Consider the following 15,097-nt stretch of genomic DNA (forward strand, 5'->3'; position numbering starts at 1 on the left):
TTGCATACCATAGATTAAGTCTCCTGAGAGACCAACAAAAATTGCCAAAGCTGACTGTATTTCAAGTCATCATGGCAGGGTATTGGGAAAAGTTTTCAATTAGCAATAACCACGCCTCGGTTAAACCTCATGGGCTACGATATTGCCACTGCGCAAAGTTGAAAGAACTGTTGTGACCAATGCCTTCCTGCTTCCAAAGCAGAGCATGTTTAAGCTACGGTGAGTTACAAATTTTCACGAGCCCTCCCACACTGCTTCCAGGCATTCTGAGCTTCCACATTCTAAGGGCTCAGTTAAGATGACATTTTTGGCAATTACAGGCAGATTGCCTCACTCTATCCTTCTGCTCCAGGCAACAAACATCAATCCATTGCTGTGAGAAGCAAGGCTTTTCTTCCACGCTGGGAGGAGCTAAGACTCTGTTATTTGCATACAATGGATTAAGTCTCCTGAGAGACCAACAAAAATTGGCAAAGCTGACTGTATTTCAAGTCATCATGGCGGAGTATTGGGAAAAGTTTTCAATTAGCAATAATCACGCCTCGGTTAAACCTCATAGGCTACGATATTGCCACTGCGCAAAGTTGAAAGAACTGTTGTGACCAATGCCTTCCTGCTTCCAAAGCAGAGCTTGTTTAAGCTATGGTGAGTTACAAATTCTCACTAGCCCTCCCACACTGCTTCCAGGCATTCTGAGCTTCCACATTCTAAGGGCTCAGTTAAGATGAAATTTTTGGCAATTACAGGCAGATTGCCTCACTCTCTCCTTCTGCTCCAGGCAACAAACATCAATCCATTGCTGTGAGAAGCAAGGCTATCATTCCACGCAGGGAGAAGCTAAGACTCTGTTATTTGCATACCATAGATTAAGTCTCTTGAGAGACCAACAAAAATTGCCAAAGCTGACTGTATTTCAAATCATCATGGCGGGGTATTGGGAAAAGTTTTCAATTAGCAATAACCACTCCTCGGTTAAACCTCATGGGCTAAGATGTTGCCACTGCGCAAAATTGAAAGAACTGTTGTGACCAATGCCTTCCTGCTTTCAAAGCAGAGCTTGTTTAAGCTACGGTGAGTTACAAATTCTCACTAGCCCTCCCACACTGCTTCCAGGCATCCTGGGCTTCCACATTCTGAGGGCTCAGGAAAGATGTAATTTTTGGCAATTACAGGCAGATTGCCTCACTCTCGCCTTCTGCTCCAAGAAACAAACATCAATCCATTGCTGTGAGAAGCAAGGCTTTTCTTCCACACTGGGAGGACCTAAGACTGTCATTTGCATACCATAGATTAAGTCTCCTGAGAGACCAACAAAAATTGCCAAAGCTGACTGTATTTCAAGTCATCATGGCGGGGTATTGGGAAAAGTTTTCAATTAGCAATAATCACGCCTCGGTTAAACCTCATGGGCTACGATATTGTCACTGCACAAAGTTGAAAGAACTGTTGTAACCAATGCCTTCCCGCTTCCAAATCAGAGCTTGTTTAAGCTACGGTGAGTTACAAATTCTCAATAGCCCTTCCACACTGCTTCCAGGCATCCTGAGCTTCCACATTCTAAAGGCTCAGTTAAGATTAAATTTTTGGCCATTACAGGCAGATTGCCTCACTCTCTCCTTCTGCTCCAAGAAACAAACATCAATCCATTGCTGTGAGAAGCAAGGCTTTTCTTCCACACTGGGAGGACCTGAGACTTTCATTTGCATACCATAGATTAAGTCTCCTGAGAGACCAACAAAAATTGCCAAAGCTGACTGTATTTCAAGTCATCATGGCGGGGTATTGGGAAAAGTTTTCAATTAACAATAATCACGCCTCGGTTAAACCTCATGGGCTACGATATTGCCACTGCGCAAAGTTGAAAGAACTGTTGTGACCAATGCCTTCCTGCTTCCAAAGCAGAGCTTGTTTAAGCTACGGTGAGTTACAAATTCTCACTAGCCCTCCCACACTGCTTCCAGGCATCCTGGGCTTCCACATTCTGAGGGCTCAGGAAAGATGTAATTTTTGGCAATTACAGGCAGATTGCCTCACTCTCGCCTACTGCTCCAAGAAACAAACATCAATCCATTGCTGTGAGAAGCAAGGCTTTTCTTCCACACTGGGAGGACCTAAGACTGTCATTTGCATACCATAGATTAAGACTCCTGAGAGACCAACAAAAATTGCCAAAGCTGACTGTATTTCAAGTCATCATGGCGGGGTATTGGGAAAAGTTTTCAATCAGCAATAATCACGCCTCGGTTAAACCTCATGGACTATGATCTTGCCACTGCGCAAAGTTGAAAAAACTGTTGTGACCAATGCCTTCCTGCTTCCAAAGCAGAGCTTGTTTAAGCTACGGTGAGTTACAAATTCTCACTAGCCCTCCCACACTGCTTCCAGGCATCCTGGGCTTCCACATTCTGAGGGCTCAGGAAAGATGTAATTTTTGGCAATTATAGGCAGATTGCCTCACTCTCACCTACTGCTCCAAGAAACAAACATCAATCCATTGCTGTGAGAAGCAAGGCTTTTCTTCCATGCTGGGAGGAGCTAAGACTCTGTTATTTGCATACAATGGATTAAGTCTCCTGAGAGACCAACAAAAATTGCCAAAGCTGACTGTATTTCAAGTCGTCATGGCGGGGTATTAGGAAAAGTTTTCAATTAGCAATAATCACGCCTCGGTTAAACCTCATAGGCTACGATATTGCCACTGCGCAAAGTTGAAAGAACTGTTGTGACCAATGCCTTCCTGCATCCAAAGCAGAGCTTGTTTAAGCTATGGTGAGTTACAAATTCTCACTAGCCCTCCCACACTGCTTCCAGGCATTCTGAGCTTCCACATTCTAAGGGCTCAGTTAAGATGAAATTTTTGGCAATTACAGGCAGATTGCCTCACTCTCGCCTTCTGCTCCAGGCAATAAACATCAATCCATTGCTGTGAGAAGCAAGGCTATTCTTCCACGCTGGGAGAAGCTAAGACTCTGTTATTTGCATAACATAGATTAAGTCTCCTGAGAGACCAACAAAAATTGCCAAAGCTGACTGTATTTCAAGTCATCATGGCGGGGTATTGGGAAAAGTTTTCAATTAGCAATAATCACGCCTCGGTTAAACCTCATGGGCTACGATATTGCCACTGCGCAAAGTTGAAAGAACTGTTGTGACCAATGCCTTCCTGCTTTCAAAGCAGAGCTTGTTTAAGCTACGGTGAGTTACAAATTCTCACTAGCCCTCCCACACTGCTTCCAGGCATCCTGGGCTTCTACATTCTGAGGGCTCAGGAAAGATGTAATTTTTGGCAATTACAGGCAGATTGCCTCACTCTCGCCTACTGCTCCAAGAAACAAACATCAATCCATTGCTGTGAGAAGCAAGTCTTTGCTTCCACACTGGGAGGACCTAAGACTGTCATTTGCATACCATAGTTTAAGTCTCCTGAGAGACCAACAAAAATTGCCAAAGCTGACTGTATTTCAAGTCATCATGGCGGGGTATTGGGAAAAGTTTTCAATTAGCAATAATCACGCCTCGGTTAAACCTCATGGGCTACGATATTGTCACTGCACAAAGTTGAAAGAACTGTTGTGACCAATGCCTTCCCGCTTCCAAATCAGAGCTTGTTTAAGCTACGGTGAGTTACAAATTCTCACTAGCCCTCCCACACTGCTTCCAGGCATCCTGGGCTTCTACATTCTGAGGGCTCAGTTAAGATGAAATTTTTGGCAATTACAGACAGATTGCCTTACTCTCTCCTTCTGCTCCAGGAAACAAACATCAATCCATTGCTGTGAGAAGCAAGGCTTTTCTTCCATGCTGGGAGGAGCTAAGACTCTGTTATTTGCATACAATGGATTAAGTCTCCTGAGAGACCAACAAAAATTGCCAAAGCTGACTGTATTTCAAGTCATCATGGCGGGGTATTGGGAAAAATTTTCAATCAGCAATAATCACGCCTCGGTTAAACCTCATGGGCTACGATATTGCCACAGCGCAAAGATTAAGGAACAGAAGTGACCAAGGGCTTCCTGCTTCCAAGGCAGAACTTGTTTAAGCCATGGTGAGTTCCAAATCACCACTAGCCCTCCACGCTGCTTCCAGGCATCCTGGGCTTTCACATTCTGCGGGATCAGGAAAGATGAAATTTTTGGCAATTACAGGCAGATTGCCTCACTCTCGCCTTCTGCTCCAAGAAACAAACATCAATCCATTGCTGTGAGAAGCAAGGCTTTTCTTCCACACTGGGAGAAGCTAAGACTGTCATTTGCATTCCATGAATTAAGTCTCCTGAGAGACCAACAAAAATTGCCAAAGCTGACTGTATTCCAAGTCATTATGGCGGGGTATTGGGAAAAGTTTTCAATTAGCAATAATCACACCTTGGATAAACCTCATGGGCAACAATATTGCCACAGCGCAAAGATGAAAGAACAGAAGTGACCAAGGGCTTCCCGCTTCCAGGGCAGAAAATTTTAAGCCATGGTGAGTTACAAATCACCACTAGCCCTCCACGCTGCTTCCAGGCATCCTTGGCTTACACATTCTAAGGGTTCAGTTAAGATGTAATTATTGGCAATTACAGGCAGATTGCCTCACTCTCGCCTTCTGCTCCAAGAAACAAACATCAATCCATTGCTGTGAGAAGCAAGGCTTTTCTTCCACACTGGGAGAACCTAAGACTGTCATTTACATACCATAGATTAAGTCTCCTGAGAGACCAACAAAAATTGCCAAAGCTGACTGTATTTCAAGTCATCATGGTGGGGTATTGGGAAAAGTTTTCAATTAGCAATAATCACGCCTCGGTTAAACCTCATAGGCTATGATATTGCCACTGCGCAAAGTTGAAAGAACTGTTGTGACCAATGCCTTCCTGCTTCCAAAGCAGAGCTTGTTTAAGCTATGGTGAGTCACAAATTCTCACTAGCCCTCCCACACTGCTTCCAGGCATTCTGAGCTTCCACATTCTAAGGGCTCAGTTAAGATGAAATTTTTGGCAATTACAGGTAGATTGCCTCACTCTCTCCTTCTGCTCCAGGCAACAAACATCAATCCATTGCTGTGAGAAGCAAGGCTTTTCTTCCACGCTGGGAGGAGCTAAGACTCTGTTATTTGCATACAATGGATTAAGTCTCCTGAGAGACCAACAAAAATTGCCAAAGCTGACTGTATTTCAAGTCATCATGGCAGGGTATTGGGAAAAGTTTTCAATTAGCAATAATCACGCCTCGGTTAAACCTCATAGGCTACGATATTGCCACTGCGCAAAGTTGAAAGAACTGTTGTGACCAATGCCTTCCTGCGTCCAAAGCAGAGCTTGTTTAAGCTATGGTGAGTTACAAATTCTCACTAGCCCTCCCACACTGCTTCCAGGCATTCTGAGCTTCCACATTCTAAGGGCTCAGTTAAGATGAAATTTTTGGCAATTACAGGCAGATTGCCTCACTCTCTCCTTCTGCTCCAGGCAACAAACATCAATCCATTGCTGTGAGAAGCAAGGCTATTCTTCCACGCTGGGAGGAGCTAAGACTCTGTTATTTGCATACCATAGAGTAAGTCTCCTGAGAGACCAACAAAAATTGCCAAAGCTGACTGTATTTCAAGTCATCATGGCGGGGTATTGGGAAAAGTTTTCAATTAGCAATAATCACGCCTCGGTTAAACCTCATGGGCTACGATATTGCCACTTCGCAAAGTTGAAAGAACTGTTGTGACCAATGCCTTCCTGCTCTCAAAGCAGAGCTTGTTTAAGCTACGGTGAGTTACAAATTCTCACTAGCCCTCCCACACTGCTTCCAGGCATCCTGGGCTTCCACATTCTGAGGGCTCAGGAAAGATGTAATTTTTGGCAATTACAGGCAGATTGCCTCACTCTCGCCTTCTGCTCCAAGAAACAAACATCAATCCATTGCTGTGAGAAGCAAGGCTTTTCTTCCACACTGGGAGAAGCTAAGACTGTCATTTGCATTCCATGAATTAAGTCTCCTGAGAGACCAACAAAAATTGCCAAAGCTGACTGTATTCCAAGTCATTATGGCGGGGTATTGGGAAAAGTTTTCAATAAGCAATAATCACGCCTTGGATAAACCTCATGGGCAACAATATTGCCACAGCGCAAAGATGAAAGAACAGAAGTGACCAAGGGCTTCCCGCTTCCAGGGCAGAACATTTTAAGCCATGGTGAGTTACAAATCACCACTAGCCCTCCACGCTGCTTTCAGGCATCCATGGCTTACACATTCTAAGGGTTCAGTTAAGATGTAATTTTTGGCTATTACAGGCAGATTGCCTCACTCTCGCCTTCTGCTCCAAGAAACAAACATCAATCCATTGCTGTGAGAAGCAAGGCTTTTCTTCCACACTGGGAGGACCTAAGACTGTCATTTGCATACCATAGATTAAGTCTCCTGAGAGACCAACAAAAATTGCCAAATCTGACTGTATTTCAAGTCATCATGGCGGGGTATTGGGAAAAGTTTTCAATTAGCAACAATCACGCCTCGGTTAAACCTCATAGGCTACGATATTGCCACTGCGCAAAGTTGAAAGAACTGTTGTGACCAATGCCTTCCTGCTTCCAAAGCAGAGCTTGTTTAAGCTATGGTGAGTCACAAATTCTCACTAGCCCTCCCACACTGCTTCCAGGCATTCTGAGCTTCCACATTCTAAGGGCTCAGTTAAGATGAAATTTTTGGCAATTACAGGCAGATTGCCTCACTCTCTCCTTCTGCTCCAGGCAACAAACATCAATCCATTGCTGTGAGAAGCAAGGCTTTTCTTCCACGCTGGGAGGAGATAAGACTCTGTTATTTGCATACAATGGATTAAGTCTCCTGAGAGACCAACAAAAATTGCCAAAGCTGACTGTATTTCAAGTCATCATGGCAGGGTATTGGGAAAAGTTTTCAATTAGCAATAATCACGCCTCGGTTAAACCTCATAGGCTACGATATTGCCACTGCGCAAAGTTGAAAGAACTGTTGTGACCAATGCCTTCCTGCGTCCAAAGCAGAGCTTGTTTAAGCTATGGTGAGTTACAAATTCTCACTAGCCCTCCCACACTGCTTCCAGGCATTCTGAGCTTCCACATTCTAAGGGCTCAGTTAAGATGAAATTTTTGGCAATTACAGGCAGATTGCCTCACTCTCTCCTTCTGCTCCAGGCAACAAACATCAATCCATTGCTGTGAGAAGCAAGGCTATTCTTCCACGCTGGGAGGAGCTAAGACTCTGTTATTTGCAAACCATAGAGTAAGTCTCCTGAGAGACCAACAAAAATTGCCAAAGCTGACTGTATTTCAAGTCATCATGGCGGGGTATTGGGAAAAATTTTCAATTAGCAATAATCACGCCTCGGTTAAACCTCATGGGCTACGATATTGCCACTTCGCAAAGTTGAAAGAACTGTTGTGACCAATGCCTTCCTTGTTTAAGCTACGGTGAGTTACAAATTCTCACTAGCCCTCCCACACTGCTTCCAGGCGTCCTGGGCTTCCACATTCTGAGGGCTCAGGAAAGATGTAATTTTTGGCAATTACAGGCAGATTGCCTCACTCTCGCCTACTGCTCCAAGAAACAAACATCAATCCATTGCTGTGAGAAGCAAGGCTTTTATTCCACACTGGGAGGACCTAAGACTGTCATTTGCATACCATAGATTAAGTCTCCTGAGAGACCAACAAAAATTGCCAAAGCTGACTGTATTTCAAGTCATCATGGCAGGGTATTGGGAAAAGTTTTCAATTAGCAATAATCACGCCTCGGTTAAACCTCATGGGCCACGATATTGCCACTGCGCAAAGTTGAAAGAACTATTGTGACCAATGCCTTCCTGCTTCCAAAGCAGAGCTTGTTTAAGCTATGGTGAGTCACAAATTCTCACTAGCACTCCCACACTGCTTCCAGGCATTCTGAGCTTCCACATTCTAAGGGCTCAGTTAAGATGAAATTTTTGGCAATTACAGGTAGATTGCCTCACTCTCTCCTTCTGCTCCAGGCAACAAACATCAATCCATTGCTGTGAGAAGCAAGGCTTTTCTTCCACGCTGGGAGGAGCTAAGACTCTGTTATTTGCATACAATGGATTAAGTCTCCTGAGAGACCAACAAAAATTGCCAAAGCTGACTGTATTTCAAGTCATCATGGCGGGGTATTGGGAAAAGTTTTCAATTAGCAATAATCACTCCTCGGTTAAACCTCATGGGCTACGATATTGCCACTTCGCAAAGTTGAAAGAACTGTTGTGACCAATGCCTTCCTGCTTTCAAAGCAGAGCTTGTTTAAGCTACGGTGAGTTACAAATTCTCACTAGCCCTCCCACACTGCTTCCAGGCATCCTGGGCTTCCACATTCTGAGGGCTCAGGAAATATGTAATTTTTGTCAATTACAGGCAGATTGCCTCACTCTCGCCTACTGCTCCAAGAAACAAACATCAATCCATTGCTGTGAGAAGCAAGGCTTTTCTTCCACACTGGGAGGACCTAAGACTGTCATTTGCATACCATAAATTAAGTCTCCTGAGAGACCAACAAAAATTGCCAAAGCTAACTGTATTTCAAGTCATCATGGCGGGGTATTGGGAAAAGTTTTCAATTAGCAATAATCACGCCTCGGTTAAACCTCATGGGCTACGATATTGTCACTGCACAAAGTTGAAAGAACTGTTGTGACCAATGCCTTCCCGCTTCCAAATCAGAGCTTGTTTAAGCTACGGTGAGTTACAAATTCTCACTAGCCCTCCCACACTGGTTCCAGGCATCCTGGGCTTCCACATTCTGAGGGCTCAGGAAAGATGTAATTTTTGGCAATTACAGGCAGATTGCCTCACTCTTGCCTTCTGCTCCAAGAAACAAACATCAATCCATTGCTGTGAGAAGCAAGGCTTTTCTTCCACACTGGGAGGACCTAAGACTGTCATTTGCATACCATAGATTAAGTCTCCTGAGAGACCAACAAAAATTGCCAAAGCTGACTGTATTTCAAGTCATTATGGCGGGGTATTGGGAAAAGTTTTCAATAAGCAATAATCACGCCTTGGATAAACCTCATGGGCAACAATATTGCCATAGCGCAAAGATGAAAGAACAGAAGTGACCAAGGGCTTCCCGCTTCCAGGGCAGAACATTTTAAGCCATGGTGAGTTCCAAATCACCAATAGCCCTCCACGCTGATTCCAGGCATCCTGGGCTTCCACATTCTAAGGGCTCAGTTAAGATGATATTTTTGGCCATTACAGGCAGATCGCCTCACTCTCTCCTTCTGCTCCAAGAAACAAACATCAATCCATTGCTGTGAGAAGCAAAGCTTTTCTTCCACACTGGGAGGACCTAAGACTGTCATTTGCATACCATAGACTAAGTCTCCTGAGAGACCAAAAAAAATTGCCAAAGCTGACTGTATTTCAAGTCATCATGGCGGGGTATTGGGAAAAGTTTTCAATTAGCAATAATCACGCCTCGGTTAAACCTCATAGGCTACGATATTGCCACTGCGCATAGTTGAAAGAACTGTTGTGACCAATGCCTTCCTGCATTCAAAGCAGAGCTTGTTTAAGCTATGGTGAGTTACAAATTCTCACTAGCCCTCCCACACTGCTTCCAGGCATTCTGAGCTTCCACATTCTAAGGGCTCAGTTAAGATGAAATTTTTGGCAATTACAGGCAGATTGCCTCACTCTCTCCTTCTGCTCCAGGCAACAAACATCAATCCATTGCTGTGAGAAGCAAGGCTATTCTTCCACGCTGGGAGGAGCTAAGACTCTGTTATTTGCATACCATAGATTAAGTCTCCTGAGAGACCAACAAAAATTGCCAAAGCTGACTGTATTTCAAGTCATCATGGCGGGGTATTGGGAAAAGTTTTCAATTAGCAATAATCACGCCTCGGTTAAACCTCATGGGCTACGATATTGCCACTGCGCAAAGTTGAAAGAACTGTTGTGACCAATGCCTTCCTGCTTTCAAAGCAGAGCTTGTTTAAGCTACGGTGAGTTACAAATCCTCACTAGCCCTCCCACACTGCTTCCAGGCATCCTGGGCTTCCACATTCTGAGGGCTCAGGAAAGATGTAATTTTTGGCAATTACAGGCAGATTGCCTCACTCTCGCCTACTGCTCCAAGAAACAAACATCAATCCATTGCTGTGAGAAGCAAGGCTTTGCTTCCACACTGGGAGAACCTAAGACTGTCATTTGCATACCATAGATTAAGTCTCCTGAGAGACCAACAAAAATTGCCAAAGCTGACTGTATTTCAAGTCATCATGGCGGGGTATTGGGAAAAGTTTTCAATTAGCAATAATCACGCCTCGGTTAAACCTCATGGGCTACGATATTGTCACTGCACAAAGTTGAAAGAACTGTTGTGACCAATGCCTTCCCGCTTCCAAATCAGAGCTTGTTTAAGCTACGGTGAGTTACAAATTCTCACTAGCCCTCCCACACTGCTTCCAGGCATCCTGGGCTTCTACATTCTGAGGGCTCAGTTAAGATGAAATTTTTGGCAATTACAGACAGATTGCCTTACTCTCTCCTTCTGCTCCAGGAAACAAACATCAATCCATTGCTGTGAGAAGCAAGGCTTTTCTTCCATGCTGGGAGGAGCTAAGACTCTGTTATTTGCATACAATGGATTAAGTCTCCTGAGAGACCAACAAAAATTGCCAAAGCTGACTGTATTTCAAGTCATCATGGCGGGGTATTGGGAAAAATTTTCAATCAGCAATAATCACGCCTCGGTTAAACCTCATGGGCTACGATATTGCCACAGCGCAAAGATTAAAGAACAGAAGTGACCAAGGGCTTCCTGCTTCCAAGGCAGAACTTGTTTAAGCCATGGTGAGTTCCAAATCACCACTAGCCCTCCACGCTGCTTCCAGGCATCCTGGGCTTCCACATTCTGCGGGATCAGGAAAGATGAAATTTTTAGCAATCACTGGCAGATAGCCTCACTCTCGCCTTCTGCTCCAAGAAACAAACATCAATCCATTGCTGTGAGAAGCAAGGCTTTTCTTCCACACTGGGAGGAGCTAATACTGTCATTTGCATACCATGGATTAAGTCTCCTGAGAGACCAACAAAAATTGCCAAAGCTGACTGTATTTCAAGTCATCATGGCAGGGTATTGGGAAAAGTTTTCAATTAGCAATAATCACGCCTCGGTTAAACCTCATGGGCTACGATATTGCCACAGCGCAAAGATGAAAGAACAAAAGTGACCAAGGGCTAACCGCTTCCAAGGCAGAACTTTTTAAGCCATGGTGAGTTCCAAATCACCAATAGCCCTCCACGCTGATTCCAGGCATCCTGGGCTTCCACATTCTAAGGGCTCAGTTAAGATGTAATTTTTGGCAATTACAGGCAGATTGCCTCACTCTCGCCTTCTGCTCCAAGAAACAAACATCAATCCATTGCTGTGAGAAGCAAGGCTTTTCTTCCACACTGGGAGGACCTAAGACTGTCATTTGCATACCACAGATTAAGTCTCCTGAGAGACCAACAAAAATTGCCAACGCTAACTATATTTCAAGTCATCTTGGTGGGGTAATGCGAAAAGTTTTCAATTAACAATAATCACGCCTCGGTTAAACCTCATGGGCTACAATATTGCCACTGCGCAAAGTTGAAAGTACTGTAGTGACCAATGCCTTCCCTCTTCCAAAGCAGAACTTGTTTAAGCTACGGTGAGTTACAAATTCTCACTAGCCCTCCCACACTGCTTCCAAGCATCCTGAGCTTCCACATTCTAAGGGATCAGTTAAGATGAAATTTTAGGCAATTACAGGCAGATTGCCTCACTCTCTCCATCTGCTTCAGGCAACAAACATCAATCCATTGCTGTGAGAAGCAAGGCTTTTCTTCCACACAGGGAGGACCTAAGACTGTCATTTACATACCATAGATTAAGTCTCCTGAGAGACCAACAAAAATTGCCAAAGCTGACTGTATTTCAAGTCATCATGGCGGGGTATTGGGAAAAGTTTTCAATTAGCAATAATCACGCCTCGGTTAAACCTCATGGGCTACGATATTGCCACTGCGCAAAGTTGAAAGAACTGTTGTGATCAATGCCTTCCTGCTTCCAAAGCAGAGCTTGTTTAAGCTACGGTGAGTTACAAATTCTCACTAGCCCTCCAACAAAGCTTCCAGGCATCCTGGGCTTCCACATTCTGAGGGCTCAGGAAAGATGTAATTTTTGGCAATTACAGGCAGATTGCCTCACTCTCGCCTTCTGCTCCAAGAAACAAACATCAATCCATTGCTGTGAGAAGCAAGGCTTTTCTTCCACGCTGGCAGGAGCTAAGTCTGTCATTTGCATACCATGGATTAAGTGTCCTGAGAGACCAACAAAAATTGCCAAAGCTGACTGTATTTCACGTCATCATGGCGGGGTATTGGGAAAAGTTTTCAATTAGCAATGATATGCCTCGGTTAAACCTCATGGGCTACGATATTGCCACATCGCAAAGATGAAGGAACAGAAGTGATCAAGGGCTTCCCGCTTCCAAGGCAGAACTTGTTTAAGCTATGGTGAGTTCCAAATCACCACTAGCCCTCCCACGCTGCTTCCAGACATGCTGGGCTTCCACATGCTAAGGGATCAGGAAAAACAATTTTTGGCAATTACAGGCAGATTGCCTCACTCTCTCCTTCTGCTCCAGGAAACAAACATCAATCCACTGCTGTGAGAAGCAAGGCTTTTCTTCCACGCTGGCAGGAGCTAAGACTGTCATTTGCATACCATGGATTAAGTCTCCTGAGAGACCAACAAAAATTGCCAAAGCTTACTGTATTTCAAGTCATCATGGCGGGGTATTGGGAAAAGTTTTCAATAAGCAATAATCACGCCTTGGATAAACCTCATGGGCAACAATATTGCCACAGCGCAAAGATGAAAGAACAGAAGTGACCAAGGGCTTCCCGCTTCCAGGGCAGAACATTTTAAGCCATGGTGAGTTACAAATCACCACTAGCCCTCCACGCTGCTTCCAGGCATCCTTGGCTTACACATTCTAAGGGTTCAGTTAAGATGTAATTTTTGGCAATTACAGGCAGATTGCCTCACTCTCGCCTTCTGCTCCAAGAAACAAACATCAATCCATTGCTGTCAGAAGCAAGACTTTTCTTCCACACTGGGAGGTCCTAAAGGGGTTTTACACTAAGCAATATCGCTAGCAATATCGCTAAAACGTCACTGGTTTTGTGACGTTATAGCGATATTGCTAGCGATATCGCTATGTGTGATACTTACCTCCGACCGGCTCCCCCGCTGCTCATCGCTGATCGCGCAAGAATGTCCGGCTCCATTTCTCGTCGGGCGCTTCCTGCTGGGCTTCCTGCTGTGACGTCCAGCGATGCGTGGAGGCGGGCGGGAGGACGCCAGGATCGCTGTGTGTGAAAGGTAAGTATCGTCCGCTGCGTCGCTGCTGCATCGCTGTGAGATCATTCTGTATGAAAGCTCACTAGCGATCATTTAGCGATGCACCAGCGATCCTGACCGGGTCGGATCGCTGGTTGAATCGCTGGTGCATCGCTAAATGTAAAAGGGCCTTTAGACTGTCATTTACATACCATAGATTAAGTCTCCTGAGAGACCAACAAAAATTGCCAAAGCTGACTGTATTTCAAGTCATCATGGCGGGGTATTGGGAAAAGTTTTCAATTAGCAATAATCACGCCTCGGTTAAACCTCATAGGCTACGATATTGCCACTGCGCAAAGTTGAAAGAACTGTTGTGACCAATGCCTTCCTGCTTCCAAAGCAGAGCTTGTTTAAGCTATGGTGAGTTACAAATTCTCACTAGGCCTCCCACACTGCTTCCAGGCATTCTGAGCTTCCACATTCTAAGGGCTCAGTTAAGATGAAATTTTTGGCAATTACAGGCAGATTGCCTCACTCTCTCCTTCTGCTTCTGGCAACAAACATCAATCCATTGCTTTGAGAAACAAGGCTATTCTTCCACGCTGGGAGGAGCTAAGACTCTGTTATTTGCATACCATAGATTAAGTCTCCTGAGAGACCAACAAAAATTGCCAAAGCTGACTGTATTTCAAGTCATCATGGCGGGGTATTGGGAAAAGTTTTCAATTAGCAATAATCACGCCTCGGTTAAACCTCATGGGCTACGATATTGTCACTGCACAAAGTTGAAAGAACTGTTGTGACCAATGCCTTCCCGCTTCCAAATCAGAGCTTGTTTAAGCTACGGTGAGTTACAAATTCTCAATAGCCCTTCCACACTGCTTCCAGGCATCGTGAGCTTCCACATTCTAAGGGCTCAGTTAAGATGATATTTTTGGCCATTACAGGCAGATTGCCTCACTCTCTCCTTCTGCTCCAAGAAACAAACATCAATCCATTGCTGTGAGAAGCAAAGCTTTTCTTCCACACTAGGAGGAACTAAGACTGTCATTTGCATACCATAGATTAAGCCTCCTGAGAGACCAACAAAAATTGCCAAAGCTGACTGTATTTCAAGTCATCATGGCGGGGTATTGGGAAAAGTTTTCAATTAGCAATAATCACACCTCGGTTAAACCTCATGGACTATGATATTGCCACTGCGCAAAGTTGAAAGAACTGTTGTGACCAATGCCTTCCTGCTTCCAAAGCAGAGCTTGTTTAAGCTACGGTGAGTTACAAATTCTCACTAGCCCTCCCACACTGCTTCCAGGCATCCTGGGCTTCCACATTCTGAGGGCTCAGGAAAGATGTAATTTTTGGCAATTACAGGCAGATTGCCTCACTCTCGCCTTCTGCTCCAAGAAACAAACATCAATCCATTGCTGTGAGAAGCAAGGCTTTTCTTCCACACTGGGAGAAGCTAAGACTGTCATTTGCATTCCATGAATTAAGTCTCCTGAGAGACCAACAAAAATTGCCAAAGCTGACTGTATTCCAAGTCATTATGGCGGGGTATTGGGAAAAGTTTTCAATAAGCAATAATCACGCCTTGGATAAACCTCATGGGCAACAATATTGCCACAGCGCAAAGATGAAAGAACAGAAGTGACCAAGGGCTTCCCGCTTCAAGGGCAGAACATTTTAAGCCATGGTGAGTTACAAATCACCACTAGCCCTCCACGCTGCTTTCAGGCATCCTTGGCTTAAACATT

The 15,097-nt window shown here is 44.5% G+C and overlaps 35 non-coding genes across 35 annotated transcripts; all 35 read right to left on the minus strand.

The window, feature by feature from the left end:
• Nucleotides 1–19: 19 nt before the first annotated feature.
• Nucleotides 20–160, minus strand: LOC141061089 (U4 spliceosomal RNA). The gene has a single exon (XR_012222984.1). It is a non-coding gene; the product is annotated as a U4 spliceosomal RNA (small nuclear RNA).
• A 285-nt stretch (nt 161–445) lies between these two features.
• Nucleotides 446–586, minus strand: LOC141061327 (U4 spliceosomal RNA). The gene has a single exon (XR_012223198.1). It is a non-coding gene; the product is annotated as a U4 spliceosomal RNA (small nuclear RNA).
• A 285-nt stretch (nt 587–871) lies between these two features.
• On the minus strand, nt 872–1,012 carry LOC141062378 (U4 spliceosomal RNA). The gene has a single exon (XR_012224151.1). It is a non-coding gene; the product is annotated as a U4 spliceosomal RNA (small nuclear RNA).
• Nucleotides 1,013–1,295: 283 nt separating this feature from the next.
• On the minus strand, nt 1,296–1,436 carry LOC141063132 (U4 spliceosomal RNA). The gene has a single exon (XR_012224812.1). It is a non-coding gene; the product is annotated as a U4 spliceosomal RNA (small nuclear RNA).
• Nucleotides 1,437–1,719: 283 nt separating this feature from the next.
• LOC141060991 (U4 spliceosomal RNA) lies at nt 1,720–1,860 on the minus strand. The gene has a single exon (XR_012222895.1). It is a non-coding gene; the product is annotated as a U4 spliceosomal RNA (small nuclear RNA).
• Nucleotides 1,861–2,143: 283 nt separating this feature from the next.
• Nucleotides 2,144–2,284, minus strand: LOC141061572 (U4 spliceosomal RNA). Its single transcript, XR_012223421.1, has one exon. It is a non-coding gene; the product is annotated as a U4 spliceosomal RNA (small nuclear RNA).
• Nucleotides 2,285–2,569: 285 nt separating this feature from the next.
• Nucleotides 2,570–2,710, minus strand: LOC141063109 (U4 spliceosomal RNA). Its single transcript, XR_012224791.1, has one exon. It is a non-coding gene; the product is annotated as a U4 spliceosomal RNA (small nuclear RNA).
• Nucleotides 2,711–2,995: 285 nt separating this feature from the next.
• Nucleotides 2,996–3,136, minus strand: LOC141061673 (U4 spliceosomal RNA). The gene has a single exon (XR_012223512.1). It is a non-coding gene; the product is annotated as a U4 spliceosomal RNA (small nuclear RNA).
• A 283-nt stretch (nt 3,137–3,419) lies between these two features.
• Nucleotides 3,420–3,560, minus strand: LOC141063133 (U4 spliceosomal RNA). Its single transcript, XR_012224813.1, has one exon. It is a non-coding gene; the product is annotated as a U4 spliceosomal RNA (small nuclear RNA).
• A 285-nt stretch (nt 3,561–3,845) lies between these two features.
• On the minus strand, nt 3,846–3,986 carry LOC141063028 (U4 spliceosomal RNA). The gene has a single exon (XR_012224717.1). It is a non-coding gene; the product is annotated as a U4 spliceosomal RNA (small nuclear RNA).
• A 282-nt stretch (nt 3,987–4,268) lies between these two features.
• LOC141062147 (U4 spliceosomal RNA) lies at nt 4,269–4,409 on the minus strand. Its single transcript, XR_012223942.1, has one exon. It is a non-coding gene; the product is annotated as a U4 spliceosomal RNA (small nuclear RNA).
• Nucleotides 4,410–4,690: 281 nt separating this feature from the next.
• LOC141062928 (U4 spliceosomal RNA) lies at nt 4,691–4,831 on the minus strand. Its single transcript, XR_012224627.1, has one exon. It is a non-coding gene; the product is annotated as a U4 spliceosomal RNA (small nuclear RNA).
• Nucleotides 4,832–5,116: 285 nt separating this feature from the next.
• Nucleotides 5,117–5,257, minus strand: LOC141062878 (U4 spliceosomal RNA). The gene has a single exon (XR_012224582.1). It is a non-coding gene; the product is annotated as a U4 spliceosomal RNA (small nuclear RNA).
• Nucleotides 5,258–5,542: 285 nt separating this feature from the next.
• On the minus strand, nt 5,543–5,683 carry LOC141063100 (U4 spliceosomal RNA). Its single transcript, XR_012224783.1, has one exon. It is a non-coding gene; the product is annotated as a U4 spliceosomal RNA (small nuclear RNA).
• A 283-nt stretch (nt 5,684–5,966) lies between these two features.
• On the minus strand, nt 5,967–6,107 carry LOC141062122 (U4 spliceosomal RNA). The gene has a single exon (XR_012223919.1). It is a non-coding gene; the product is annotated as a U4 spliceosomal RNA (small nuclear RNA).
• A 281-nt stretch (nt 6,108–6,388) lies between these two features.
• LOC141061149 (U4 spliceosomal RNA) lies at nt 6,389–6,529 on the minus strand. The gene has a single exon (XR_012223038.1). It is a non-coding gene; the product is annotated as a U4 spliceosomal RNA (small nuclear RNA).
• A 285-nt stretch (nt 6,530–6,814) lies between these two features.
• On the minus strand, nt 6,815–6,955 carry LOC141062879 (U4 spliceosomal RNA). The gene has a single exon (XR_012224583.1). It is a non-coding gene; the product is annotated as a U4 spliceosomal RNA (small nuclear RNA).
• Nucleotides 6,956–7,240: 285 nt separating this feature from the next.
• Nucleotides 7,241–7,381, minus strand: LOC141061063 (U4 spliceosomal RNA). Its single transcript, XR_012222960.1, has one exon. It is a non-coding gene; the product is annotated as a U4 spliceosomal RNA (small nuclear RNA).
• Nucleotides 7,382–7,647: 266 nt separating this feature from the next.
• LOC141060990 (U4 spliceosomal RNA) lies at nt 7,648–7,788 on the minus strand. The gene has a single exon (XR_012222894.1). It is a non-coding gene; the product is annotated as a U4 spliceosomal RNA (small nuclear RNA).
• A 285-nt stretch (nt 7,789–8,073) lies between these two features.
• Nucleotides 8,074–8,214, minus strand: LOC141061592 (U4 spliceosomal RNA). Its single transcript, XR_012223439.1, has one exon. It is a non-coding gene; the product is annotated as a U4 spliceosomal RNA (small nuclear RNA).
• Nucleotides 8,215–8,497: 283 nt separating this feature from the next.
• On the minus strand, nt 8,498–8,638 carry LOC141061037 (U4 spliceosomal RNA). The gene has a single exon (XR_012222936.1). It is a non-coding gene; the product is annotated as a U4 spliceosomal RNA (small nuclear RNA).
• Nucleotides 8,639–8,921: 283 nt separating this feature from the next.
• On the minus strand, nt 8,922–9,062 carry LOC141062209 (U4 spliceosomal RNA). Its single transcript, XR_012223998.1, has one exon. It is a non-coding gene; the product is annotated as a U4 spliceosomal RNA (small nuclear RNA).
• Nucleotides 9,063–9,343: 281 nt separating this feature from the next.
• LOC141061174 (U4 spliceosomal RNA) lies at nt 9,344–9,484 on the minus strand. Its single transcript, XR_012223061.1, has one exon. It is a non-coding gene; the product is annotated as a U4 spliceosomal RNA (small nuclear RNA).
• Nucleotides 9,485–9,769: 285 nt separating this feature from the next.
• On the minus strand, nt 9,770–9,910 carry LOC141061685 (U4 spliceosomal RNA). Its single transcript, XR_012223523.1, has one exon. It is a non-coding gene; the product is annotated as a U4 spliceosomal RNA (small nuclear RNA).
• Nucleotides 9,911–10,193: 283 nt separating this feature from the next.
• LOC141063134 (U4 spliceosomal RNA) lies at nt 10,194–10,334 on the minus strand. Its single transcript, XR_012224814.1, has one exon. It is a non-coding gene; the product is annotated as a U4 spliceosomal RNA (small nuclear RNA).
• Nucleotides 10,335–10,619: 285 nt separating this feature from the next.
• Nucleotides 10,620–10,760, minus strand: LOC141063029 (U4 spliceosomal RNA). Its single transcript, XR_012224718.1, has one exon. It is a non-coding gene; the product is annotated as a U4 spliceosomal RNA (small nuclear RNA).
• Nucleotides 10,761–11,042: 282 nt separating this feature from the next.
• LOC141062988 (U4 spliceosomal RNA) lies at nt 11,043–11,183 on the minus strand. Its single transcript, XR_012224682.1, has one exon. It is a non-coding gene; the product is annotated as a U4 spliceosomal RNA (small nuclear RNA).
• Nucleotides 11,184–11,464: 281 nt separating this feature from the next.
• LOC141062383 (U4 spliceosomal RNA) lies at nt 11,465–11,605 on the minus strand. Its single transcript, XR_012224156.1, has one exon. It is a non-coding gene; the product is annotated as a U4 spliceosomal RNA (small nuclear RNA).
• A 283-nt stretch (nt 11,606–11,888) lies between these two features.
• Nucleotides 11,889–12,029, minus strand: LOC141061697 (U4 spliceosomal RNA). The gene has a single exon (XR_012223534.1). It is a non-coding gene; the product is annotated as a U4 spliceosomal RNA (small nuclear RNA).
• A 283-nt stretch (nt 12,030–12,312) lies between these two features.
• LOC141062599 (U4 spliceosomal RNA) lies at nt 12,313–12,452 on the minus strand. Its single transcript, XR_012224351.1, has one exon. It is a non-coding gene; the product is annotated as a U4 spliceosomal RNA (small nuclear RNA).
• A 281-nt stretch (nt 12,453–12,733) lies between these two features.
• LOC141062164 (U4 spliceosomal RNA) lies at nt 12,734–12,874 on the minus strand. Its single transcript, XR_012223957.1, has one exon. It is a non-coding gene; the product is annotated as a U4 spliceosomal RNA (small nuclear RNA).
• A 689-nt stretch (nt 12,875–13,563) lies between these two features.
• LOC141063082 (U4 spliceosomal RNA) lies at nt 13,564–13,704 on the minus strand. The gene has a single exon (XR_012224766.1). It is a non-coding gene; the product is annotated as a U4 spliceosomal RNA (small nuclear RNA).
• A 285-nt stretch (nt 13,705–13,989) lies between these two features.
• Nucleotides 13,990–14,130, minus strand: LOC141063135 (U4 spliceosomal RNA). Its single transcript, XR_012224815.1, has one exon. It is a non-coding gene; the product is annotated as a U4 spliceosomal RNA (small nuclear RNA).
• Nucleotides 14,131–14,413: 283 nt separating this feature from the next.
• Nucleotides 14,414–14,554, minus strand: LOC141061169 (U4 spliceosomal RNA). The gene has a single exon (XR_012223056.1). It is a non-coding gene; the product is annotated as a U4 spliceosomal RNA (small nuclear RNA).
• A 283-nt stretch (nt 14,555–14,837) lies between these two features.
• LOC141062123 (U4 spliceosomal RNA) lies at nt 14,838–14,978 on the minus strand. Its single transcript, XR_012223920.1, has one exon. It is a non-coding gene; the product is annotated as a U4 spliceosomal RNA (small nuclear RNA).
• Between the last annotated feature and the right edge of the window lie 119 nt (nt 14,979–15,097).

This window comes from Dendrobates tinctorius, unplaced genomic scaffold (genome assembly GCF_039654945.1).
Source record: "Dendrobates tinctorius isolate UK_male_01 unplaced genomic scaffold, ASM3965494v1 ptg000245l, whole genome shotgun sequence".
NCBI classification, from domain to species: domain Eukaryota; kingdom Metazoa; phylum Chordata; class Amphibia; order Anura; family Dendrobatidae; genus Dendrobates; species Dendrobates tinctorius.